The sequence below is a fragment of the Accipiter gentilis genome, chromosome 6 (genome assembly GCF_929443795.1).
Source record: "Accipiter gentilis chromosome 6, bAccGen1.1, whole genome shotgun sequence".
In the NCBI taxonomy this organism is placed as follows: Eukaryota; Metazoa; Chordata; class Aves; order Accipitriformes; family Accipitridae; genus Astur; species Astur gentilis.
Window position 1 is genome coordinate 9,384,367 of NC_064885.1, and position 11,465 is coordinate 9,395,831.

The window sequence follows — 11,465 nt, forward strand, 5'->3', positions numbered from 1 at the left end:
CCCGCCCGCCAGGAATTTCACTGCACTCCGGGCAGCGGCGCGCAGGCGCACTCCGGTCCGGCGCCGGCTCTTCCGCGCCGCCATCTTGAGAGGGAATGTAGGACGGGGAGGCGGGGCGAGCCGCCCTTCGGCCGCCATGTTGAGAAGGTCCCTTCCCCCCCCCCCCCCCCCCCCCTCTTTTAAGCCCTTACCTGTAGGGAGGGAGAGATCTATTGCTGAGGAGGACTCTCCTCAGGAGGGGCGTAGTGCGCCGCCCCTCCACAGCACGCTCGTTGTGGTGTCGGCTGCTGTCCCGGCTGCCTCTGCTTGGCACCTCTGAGGGCAGAGGGACTTCTCCTGAGGGACAGCTGGCTGCTACCTGTGAGAGGCACGTCTTCCCTCAGTTACCACACTGCACAAGTTTATTAGATACAGGGCAGAAAAGTAACAAAAGCTAGCTGGGCATTTTGTCTCTCCTCAAAGCCCTGCTTGCCCTCAGACTGCTGCCATCTCCCCAACCCAGTAAATACATGAGTTTTTGAAGAGGGGCTAAAAAGAGTAGCTAAACAGAACAGGCTAAAAAGAGTTAGCAGCTGCTGGATGAAAGTTGCTCATGCAGGATTGCTGCAAAATGTAGATTTTTGTATGTGGGTGTGATGGGGATGCTTGTGTGAGGAGGAGTGCGCTGCTGCACTGAAGATGTGCCCAGGAAAGAGAAAGAGGTATAAAAGGCCTAAGTCAAAACTCTTGTGCTTGTGAGGTAAAGGGGCTCTCCCACGTTAGTTTATCCCTGAAGGCTTGATTTTGGTTCTCCAGCAAAAGCCTTCAGAAAAGGAGCTTTTGGAAGATGACTGCAAGTCTGAGGACAGGCACTGCTGAGAGATAGAGCTAAAAATTAAGATAGTTCATCCCAAAGAACTAAGTAAACGGCCAGGGAAGGATTGACAAAAATACAAGTTGTCTGTATATTCATGTCTTGACTGTGAAAAATATACTGTGACTAATAGGTGTGTGAGACTCTAACATTTTTATGTTAGTATGGGCTGCTCTGTTCCTCTGCCATAGGCTTTGAGCGTCCTACTGGATTCTCTGAGTTTACATTTTAATTCTCAAGGAAATGCAGTTTCTGGCTAATTGGATGAACCTTATTACTAGTGACAGAAAGTAGGAAACTCCCTGCTCTATTGCAGAAGGAAATTACTACAAAGGGATTTATCTTGTATTGGTTTGCCAAGATGTTCAAATCCTTTACAAAAACAGCCCTCTTTATTTTTCTGCTACTAGGGGTTTATTTTGTTTGTGAACACCAAACTTGGCTTGCAATGAAGGAAAGAGAATGAGCCTGTAAGAGAGATGTTTTTAGTTGGCAACACTAAAATCATTTCCCATGCTGCAATTTGGAAGGCCTAGTATAGTCTGAGAGTTTCATTACCGTGCTAGTACAATTAATCAGAATACTATTCCCAGATATTCTTGCAGTTCTGATTAAATCTGTGTCCTCTTCAATGATTAAACTAAGATGATACAAGACATCCCACAGTGTATGATACTATTACTGAAATTCATCTCATAAATGGTGTTCTTAGTCAAAGAAAGTCTTTGTGAAAGTCTTTCTCCTTTGTAGGTTGACTCTAATTCCTAAATGTATTTTGTATTTGTATTTTGTATTGCTTTAGTCAGGTTCATTCAATCTTAAAAAACAATCTATCCATTTAAACAAAGAAGGCTATCATGTGCAAGTGCATTTTGTAAACTTATTATGCTAAGAGACAGTCACCCAGGTTGGAATTCAGGCGTGTTGATGGGAAGTGACACTATTGTGGATGGTATTTCTCTTTCAGGAATAAAAGGTAGGCTTTGTTCACAATGTCAGTTAAGCCAGCACTAAATTCACTCACTCAACTTTCTGTACCTGATGTCAGTTCAGGCATGAGTACACCTTTCTGACAGTTCTATTAATAGAGGAGCTAACTACAGCATTGCAGACTGAAAGGTTATATGAAACAACTCTATTTCTATTACATTCTGTTAATCAAAATCATCCTGAATTGTTCACCATTAGGTCACTCGCTGGCAGTCATCTTACTTAACAAGGTAAGTTTTCTACAGTCTCCTAGGGCTTGTGTATGATTTTCCTTGTAAGGAACATAGGAGGCTCTGTGTTGGGAAAGAAAGGATATGGTTTAAGCTGGCACAGATGACCTGGATTCCTTTATTCTGACAGCAGATTCAACCCTAGTTTATAAAAGTAATATGTGTTTCATCATAGGAAGCATTGGCAACTTAAAAGCACTCTAACCTTGCTCTGTCAAATCACCTTGCATGCAGCTGCAAAATGTCGAACATGGCTACTGCTGGTGAGGGCAGGTGTGTGACCTAGACATGAACTAGTTTAGTGTTTCCTTACACCAGTAAAGACTCTGTGGAATGCCGTCATGAAAATGAAGCTGTCGTGCCACAGCAGAGTGGGAACTCTGTTGGCTCACAGTTCATGTTGCCTGTCCTTAAACACAAGAGGCCACACAAAAAGAGATAAAAGCCTTTTCCTGGCTAGATGATGTGACCTTCTGTTCTGTTAATATCTGCTTTCTGTACTCTCTATGCACAAACACCTTATCCTACTGTTTGCTGAGGCAACATGCAGTACATTTTAAGTAAAAGATCTCAAGATAGGATTCATTTTAACTGTCCTTGGCATGCAGCTTCTCTGTACCATCTCTCCCATCTCTGCATTAAATGGAAGGGCAGTAAGAATTTAGATTACTTCCTCATTCCTGAGACCATTTCTTGTATAATGACTGTTCAGATCTTGCAACCATTTCCTATGGTCCTTACTGCATTAATCTTTTCCCTTGGCAAGAGTATATTATCATAATCATTCATCTTGTGGTTAGAATAGGAAATCCTGGAAGTTTTTCTGTCACCTTAAAATGGATCAAGGTTTCACATTCAGCATCTTACTTTGCTTGAATATGATGTCTTTCGTTTGACTTTCTCCCCCAATTCCTCATTCACAACACAAATCACAGATTACACTAGTAGATAGTTTCTGTTCGGTAGAGAGTCTTCCAGCTGGATTCACACTGTTAGCAACATCTGCTCCCCTACTTCAGCTTCTTGGCAAAAACAATAAGCTGATGGTAAGATAGACATAGCTCCCTGTAACATGTTCTGCAATGTTCATCTAATTTTACATGCTGGAGTCAGTGAAAAGACATTTTAAATGGGAGCAATGTGAGATATCAGTTTTTAGGCTTTCCTGTTAGGCAAACGGGGACCATTTATATGTCCATTACAACATTTGCAGGCTTGAATTTCTTGCAGTTTATATCTAGCAAACAAGTTGTTTTCTTAACAGTAAAGGCTAAGTATTTTTAAGGGCTTATATTCTGGATCCAAATTATCACCGGGAAAAAGTATCAGTTTGTTGAGCTGTGGTGTACCAGTCTACCGCCTTACACTTGTTATTGCTGTGCATTCACTGATATGCAAGTAGTTTGCTCTAAGTTTTGCATAAGCCTTGACTGAGTTTGCTTCTGAGCAGTAAAATCCAATTTACTTCCTCATATATTGTCTGCAAAGGTAACAGTTGACCAGTACCATGGATGTGTATCATACAGGCAAATGCTCTGAAAATTCCTTGTTAAGAGAGAATTTGAGAAAAAGGAGCCAGCAATTCACTGTGTTTTGTCTTCGATTCATAGCTCCCTGCTGGCTTGAATAAGAGTGTAACAAGGACTAAAAGCTGTTTTGTTTCCAATTAGGTATGACCTATAAATACAGTAGGGCACTAAAACTGGGCTGAACAAATCAGCCTGGCCAGAAGCATTTTGCTTAAGTTCAAGGCTACTCCTCATAACAGGTTCAAAAGTTTAACTGTTACTCAAATGTTGTTGGACTCATGTTTCACTGGGAAGTGTGTGTGTGTGGGGGGGGGGGGTGGGGGTGAAGAAGGGGGATTTCCTGGAAAAAATGGCCCAGGAAATCGGTAGTGTGGCAAACAGCGGGAAACCTGGTACGGGAATTGCTGCAGCTGCTACAGCACATCTCTTCAGAACATACCTCTGTGCAGAGTATGATGAAAATGTTTATATTAACTTGTATTGTAGCAATGTTTAGATTCTCCAGCTAAGATCAGAGTCCCGCTGGGTTAACACTAATCCTTGATGATCTCCTGTAGAGGTAAGAATCTCCATTCTTCCGTAAGAGTCCAGATAGGGGGAACATGTGTGGCAGTCCATGGTGCTAAAATGTCTTGCCCAAGATGCCAGAGCAAGCCTGTACTGGAGCCAGAAATAGGAACTGGTCCTGACTTCCATTCCCTGATACATGAAACCACAGGGGCTTTAATGTTCAAACCTCACCCATGTGTTTGTCTGGCATTCCTTAATAAATCCAGCAGTATTCCACCTAGGTCACTGACCATAGATAAAGGTTTTGGTTATGGCATGAGGCATGGAAAATGGTTGCTTGAGCCAGGGAGAAGGTATGTAGATGTAGACTAAGTTGTTCACTGAAGGGTGACACCTGAAGAAAGTGTTTTGACGTAACTTTTGGATAAGATTTCTGGTATGAATCAACCTTGACAAGAATGGTCATGGTAAAAAAGTCTCTGGAACTGGAGGAAATCCTTACGCATTCTTATGGTGGTGTTGACTCAGACTTTTGGCAGGAAGGTGCTGTTTAAGACCTGGGTAAACCAGAATGACCTTGTTCTAAACTTTATTTGTATAAGCTTAAACTATTACTTAAACAGATAGCATTCTCAGCTGGGAAACTGAGATTTTGCTTAGTCATTAATGTCAGGATCAGGGTAAAATGCCCACTTGAGGTGTTCATTTTACACAACATGGACATAATTTCTTCAGAATACATTGGATTTCTTCCTTTATTGTTTGTGAGAAACAGCTGACTTCAAAATAAGACAGCAAATTAAAGCAGCAGAAATTAAAGTAATGATGAAAGACTAGCTTGAACGTCAAAATAGTTATGGGAAGAATTAAACTAAAATGAAAATTGCAATTTTCTAGCTTGTATTTCTAAAGAACTGAGTGTGAGAAATTTTTGCTTTGCTACCTGCAAAGCCTGACCTAATTGACAGTCAGTTTAATATACCTGATGGAAAGCAGTCATGAGATCCACTGCTGTGTCAGTTTTCAATCCTTGGAACAAATACAAGGATGTGAAATATGAGGCAGGTAGTAATTGATTTGCCTTTTCTGAAATACTGGTATGTTACTGGAAGAAAATAAGCATCAGTATTCTCTACTTGAAGAAAACAAGGACATATATTGAGAATGGTTATTTGTATATAAATTTGATGCCAGAAGTTAAAATACTGTTTTCACTACTTCCTTTTTCTATTGTTGGCTTAAACCAGAGATCTAAATAATTGATTCATGATTTAAAATGGCAGGCAGGAAATCTTAATTTACATGATTTATTTTACTCTTATTTTACATTTATAATTCTTAATTATTTTCTTAAAAGCAGATTCCTTGTGCATGGCAGAATGTTACTTTTTGCCAGTCGGACAGAAATAGTCATTGATTTAAGATATGTCAACATATATCTATTCAAACTTTTGATTATTTTTTTTTAAGTTGTTAAGTACTATTTGAGATCTTTTGTTCTTTAGATGCTGTGAGCTCTTAACTGATTATTTCTGTTAAGTTACATTTAGATGGGATTCAGTTAAAATGCACAAAGGAATCATTAATGAGCGATGAAAATTTGTTTTTAGCTCCCCCAACTTCCAAGGTATTAATACTACCAGATCTTATCCTCCCACAAGTTGGAGCTAATCATCCTGCATCTTGATTTTGCGCATAGTTTGGAGAAGGAAAAAACAAGCTGGCTTCCTTTTTCAAATCCCAGTTTAGTTCTCATCTCTGAATGAACCAGTCATCAAAATGAACTTGTTGAATAAACTGAAATGAAGAATTCACTTTCTTTCTGCACCTGCAGATGAAGCTAGTGTTGTAAAAAGCTGGTTCAGCACTCAACATGCTATTTCTAGCCACTTACTCAGTAACACCCACCAGTTCAGTGTTTTGACTTTCTCTGAAATTTCTGCAGCAAGCATGGACTGCTTGTATATTTTGTACTTAGTGATGCTAGGTTTCACTGTAGCGTAGGCTGCCCTTATTTCATATTTTATTTTAAATAGGGCTATTATTAAAAGGACAGACATACTTGGTTTAAAATAAAGAATTACACTTTAAAAAATGTTTTGCCTTTTAAATGGGTAAATTCTTTGCTTTTGCTCACATTTTGCAAAATGTATCATAGTTAAATTAATGCCACACCTCAAATCGTGGCTGATAATTGTTGATTAGGAGGTATATAAAGTACTCAGCAACAAAGTTAATTTGTTCCTGGAATCGTCTAGAACAGTAAACTTGCAGGTCTCTGAGACATACCCATATTTGTACGTGACACATTCTTGCATCTTTGCTAGTAAAAAATTAGTACAGTGCACAAAAGGGAAGAAGTAATGTATGCATGATGGGTAGGTATTTTGTAGCAAATTGCCCTAGGACTTAACAGAGCAATGGATATAACTGTAACCTGCACAAGGGCTGTACCTGAGCACAAGCAACATGACCTATACTGGTATAGTTCAAGTGGCAACTCCCTTAATGTGAATGCAGTTATACGATATATGAGCATTAGTCCCATGTGGGAAGCAAAATAGGTTGAGATAGTGTAACTACAGACATTGATGGGCTGTAGTGTTATCATAAAATACAACATTTGCCTCTACTGGAAAATTATACTACCATAATTCTTATAATACAAACAGGTACTCTGGCATTGAATTTAATTTCAACAGAAGCAGATGAGGAAATACCAAGCAGGCCTGTTGCTGGAATCAGGTGAGTGGATGACAGGGATGAATGCCTCTGACCCATGGAGTCTGGTAACTTGTTGCTGCAGTCTTGCTACAGAGCTGGATTTTTCTGATCTTAGTGTCTTGCTGTGTATGACTGGTTTGTTTTTCTGTTAGGACTACAGTATGAACTTCTCAGAGGAGGAGAAAAGAGGGGAGGGGGAATGGAGGTGGTGAAAACACAGGTAGCTTGAGTTATATTTGGCTTTTTTGAACAGATTAATCACTTTGCTGATTTACACCATCCTCATTCTGTACTTTTTAAATCTTTCTTAAGGAAGCATCTTAATGAACTAAGTCAGAAAACATTCTATTGACATAAACCTTGTTGTGAGGTACAGAAAATCTTTTTTTTTTACAGTTTGGAAAATTGAGAGACTGCAGTTCTTCCATGACTTTGATGAAGCTAGTTAAACTCCTGAAACTGTTCTAGACTTTGAAACAAAGGTTCTTCTTAGTTTCACTTGACTTAAGGATTTACAGTAATAATTCTCATAACACTTTTTTTCAAGTAAATACACCAGTTGATCTTAATATACCAGTAGATATTAATGCTCTTATTGATAAGTCATAGCATTATGTGAGTATTACTTTCTGCTATGTGTTATTTTTAGCGTAAGACAACAGTGTTACATAACAACGGAACGTGATTAAAAACTAGGTATTGACTATTAATGAAAAGCATCTGAAAAGCTACTCTGAAGTATGGAGTAGAGACTTTGCTGGTTGCTGGCTCATAGGAACAAAGAGATAGTAGTTCTTTCACTGGTGCTGAACTTGTTTTAAGCAAAAGTAGCTGCTAAAGCCATGAGAATAAAATTCTTTTATTAGCAGCCTGAGATTCTGTGTTATTATGCTGTATCGAAAGTGTGTGAAGTGTGCAAATGCCAGCATGATTCCAGGCAAGAAAGAAAAGCCAGATTTTGTTCATATACCTGTTAATTTTATATGGAAGACCTTCTGAGACCATCTTCAGACCAGGTAAAATTACTGGTAGTAGAAAGAATGAATGGAATGAATAGATAGAAGTGTAAGATACATGTATGTCTACTTTTTATTTTAGTATTGCTAAGTAATTAATAACTATAAATGATTCATATTGTGGTTTTATTACCGTGGTTGCAAATTTTGTTAAGGATATTGTATGCAAAACAGCCTGAAGAACCAAGTGTTGAAGCCTGAAAACATCTTGCGCATTAATTAACAAAAATCAGATGTTAAGTAGAACTGTATAAGTATTTCAAAGTTTTAATGTTTATTGTTTTCTTTCTCCCTTTTAAGGATTGATGGTACCATTTGCTTTAGAGCTAGGGACTTGAGCTCCCTTTGCCTTAGCCAAGGAAGTTGGTAGCAGAGCAAGGAATTGTTCCTAACTCTTCGTCTCCAAGATTCCCAATATAACTGATAGACTATCCTTCCCCCACTTTACATTTTTTTGCTCCATGTTGATGGATTTTTTTTTTCCTTTTGTTTCATTAAAAGCAGACATTTGACTGGTCAAGGTTTTTACAGATTTCTTCATCACTAGCTGTTTAAAATCAAACACAAGATGCCCAGGGAAAGAGTGACTCTGGACACTTTCTGCATTTGTTCTCTTGGTTTTGGAGTGGAAGCTACCCTCTGCCTAAGGTGCATACCTATCATTGATAGTATAGATATATTTTAATTCCAATTTCCTATCTAAATTGCTTCATAACTTTACAGACTTCCAAATATTTGCACAATAACTGTCATAAGCATCAGCATCCTGGGGTTAGTATAACTAAGACCTCCAAAATGACAAAAGTTTTTTTTTTCGTTTCTGCAGAATTTTTTTCCCAGTGCTAACAATTATGCATGGCTATAGGGAGTTCATGTGCTTACCCTTACCAAAAGGGTGAATACAGCTTGCACTTCGCCTTACTGGAAGCACTGAGAGTGACAGTAATTTTTGTGCAAGACACTCTTCTGGGAAGTAGAGACATTCTTAATACTAAATTAGACTATTCTTAATTTAAATCTATGTTTATTCAAATTTTTAGTTAACACTAACCTTAACATTCTCTGTAGTGATTAAAATACTGTGTTCACTTGCAGAATAGTCTTCTCTTTCAGTCTGGAGGTAGCGAGGCTAGAAAGAAAAAGGCCTCATAGGCAAAGGCCTCCATTTTTGTTTTGTCAATGCTTGTCTGTTTGTCATTATTCATAATAAATGGCTCCTTATCTGTTATGCTGTCTTCTTAATTAAGAGGGCTCTGGTGTATAAAAGTGAAGACTGCAATAGTCAACTGATGGTTCTTCTGGGGATGAATGTTTTGCTGTGGTAGAAAGGTCAAAACATAGGTTAAACAGACACTTAATTCCACAGTTTTCTTCCCAAATCCATGCAGATTTCACAGCCCTTTTCTGCTATAATTGTGGCAGAAGCATCCAGAATCCTAAAATGTAAGAAATCCAGTTATCAGATACACCAATAAAAGTAAGCTTGAGCTAAAAAAAAACCAGTAAAGGCAAAAGCAGTTAAATTGGTTAGCAAAATAGTATCTTTGGTGCATAGTAACTATAATGCCTCACTTCTCTTGACCTCCATGAGCTGTTCTGTGCTTGAATAAATCTCAGCTCGCAGAGGAAGATCTGTTCCAGTGATGTGCAGCTTCCTCCTTTGTCTGATGTTAATGCAAAACGTTCTCACTTGCAAAGGTTTTTGTTTGTTTGTTTTTTTTTTAACCAGAGAAGAAGGAGGGAACAGTTAATAGAATTGGAGTGTGTTCATCTTTTACCGCTCTGTGATTACATGCTGGAACTGTAATTTCTTCTGCTATACCTTTTGAGGCAGAATTATATGGATACAACTGAGGAGAACGTTACCTGTGAAATGAGTTATTCAGGTAAGCACCCTAAGAAATTTTTCATGAAAGTTGCAGTTTGTTTCCTTATTAAAAAGGTGTGGGAGAAGAGTCTGAACTAGTGTCCCTGCCCAACCAAGAGCATGATCTGCATTCCAGGAAGTTTAAAATTATATATAGGTTGTCAGTAATAATGAAAAAAGTGGATTTTATAATTTAGAGTGTGTAAATTTTATTTGCTGCTATCACAAGGCTAAAGTATGCTTATGCTGGATCCACACTGTGCCACCCAGGCAATGTGAAAGAAAATATTTTAAAACAAAATTCAGGCTGAGGACGTAAAAAGGATGTGTTAACTAAAAATGTAGCATTTATTGAAACTCACAGAATGAGCATCTTCCAAGCAGATATTTTCTAATTAAATGTATAGTGGAACAGGTGGTCCAGCTGGTTTTCTTGAAGATTTTTGGTAACAGAAGACTGCTCATGAAGTGTACTGGACTCATAAAGATTGTTAGTCTGGATGATTCAGTCCCTTGCTACACATTTGTTCCACAAGATGCATGCAAAGGCAAGAGACACGCAAGTTGAGTAATGGCTCATACTGCTAGTTCTGCCTGCAAAAGTTTGAAGAAAAACGCTTGGCAATCTAGTCTTGATTATTCAGCTACTAAATTTCATTCTAAAATACTATTTCATAACAGTGTTTTAAGTCATTAGCAGTTGCTACCTGAATGTTAATCACAACTATATATGGCCACAAGCAATACACTGAGACAGAGCAGATCAACAAACTACAGGTACAGAATTTCTCAAACTTCCATCGGAAGGAGAGCACTTGAGTTCCCTCCCTTTTGGCTAGCACAGGCTGCATGTTCCAAGGTGGTAACAATTTGGCAAATGGGGATCAGTCCAGAGGACTGAAGTGCAAGAAAAATGTACACATTAGTAGATGAGTCATGCCTGGAGTTTTGCAATATGGTCTTTTATGAGAACAGGGTAGACTATTGATTCTATAATATATCTGAAACTGAAAATCATGCTGAATTTTACACATGATTACATTAATTTAGTAGCCTGCTCTTGTGTCAGGTTTTCGCTCTTTGGTTTAAACTGTAGGTCAAACTGCCATCCCTCCAGACATGGAACCCAGATACTAATGTCTAAGTCCAAGTTTGTCTTTACATTTTATCATTGCAGACTGGGTTCAAAACCAAAAGTGATTTATTGTGCAGCCTTGGTTCAAATAGAGACCACAGTGACAAACCTTAAAAACCCACAGCCTCTTACCTAAATCTCTGTCACTCTGCAGCTCTTCTGTAGTCATTATCATTGTCTTTGGAACATTTCATGTGGGTCCAGACATGCATTTATTAAGCTGTCTACCAGAATTATGTTAAATTTTGGTTTTCTGGTTGTCAGACACTAAAATTACTAGGTCTTGCAGCAATCCATATTTCAACTATTTGCAGAATCTCATGATTTATGAATTTGCTTCCATCACAATAGATTTAAAATACATACACCTCAAAATGCAGACCATTCCCATATATGCTGGCAAATACACACAAGCATGTATTTCCTTTTGGCTACTTTATGTTCTCTGGGTGATGCACAAGAGAGGTAAGATACCAAAAGCTGCTTTCTTTCTTCCTAAAATCAGTATTGGTAGATCTAGTCAACAATGAAAATTATTTCCATATTCAGTTATTTCATAGACTTTGTTGCTGTTTGCTATTCAGTGGGTTAATCAGCTTCTTTTCGTTACA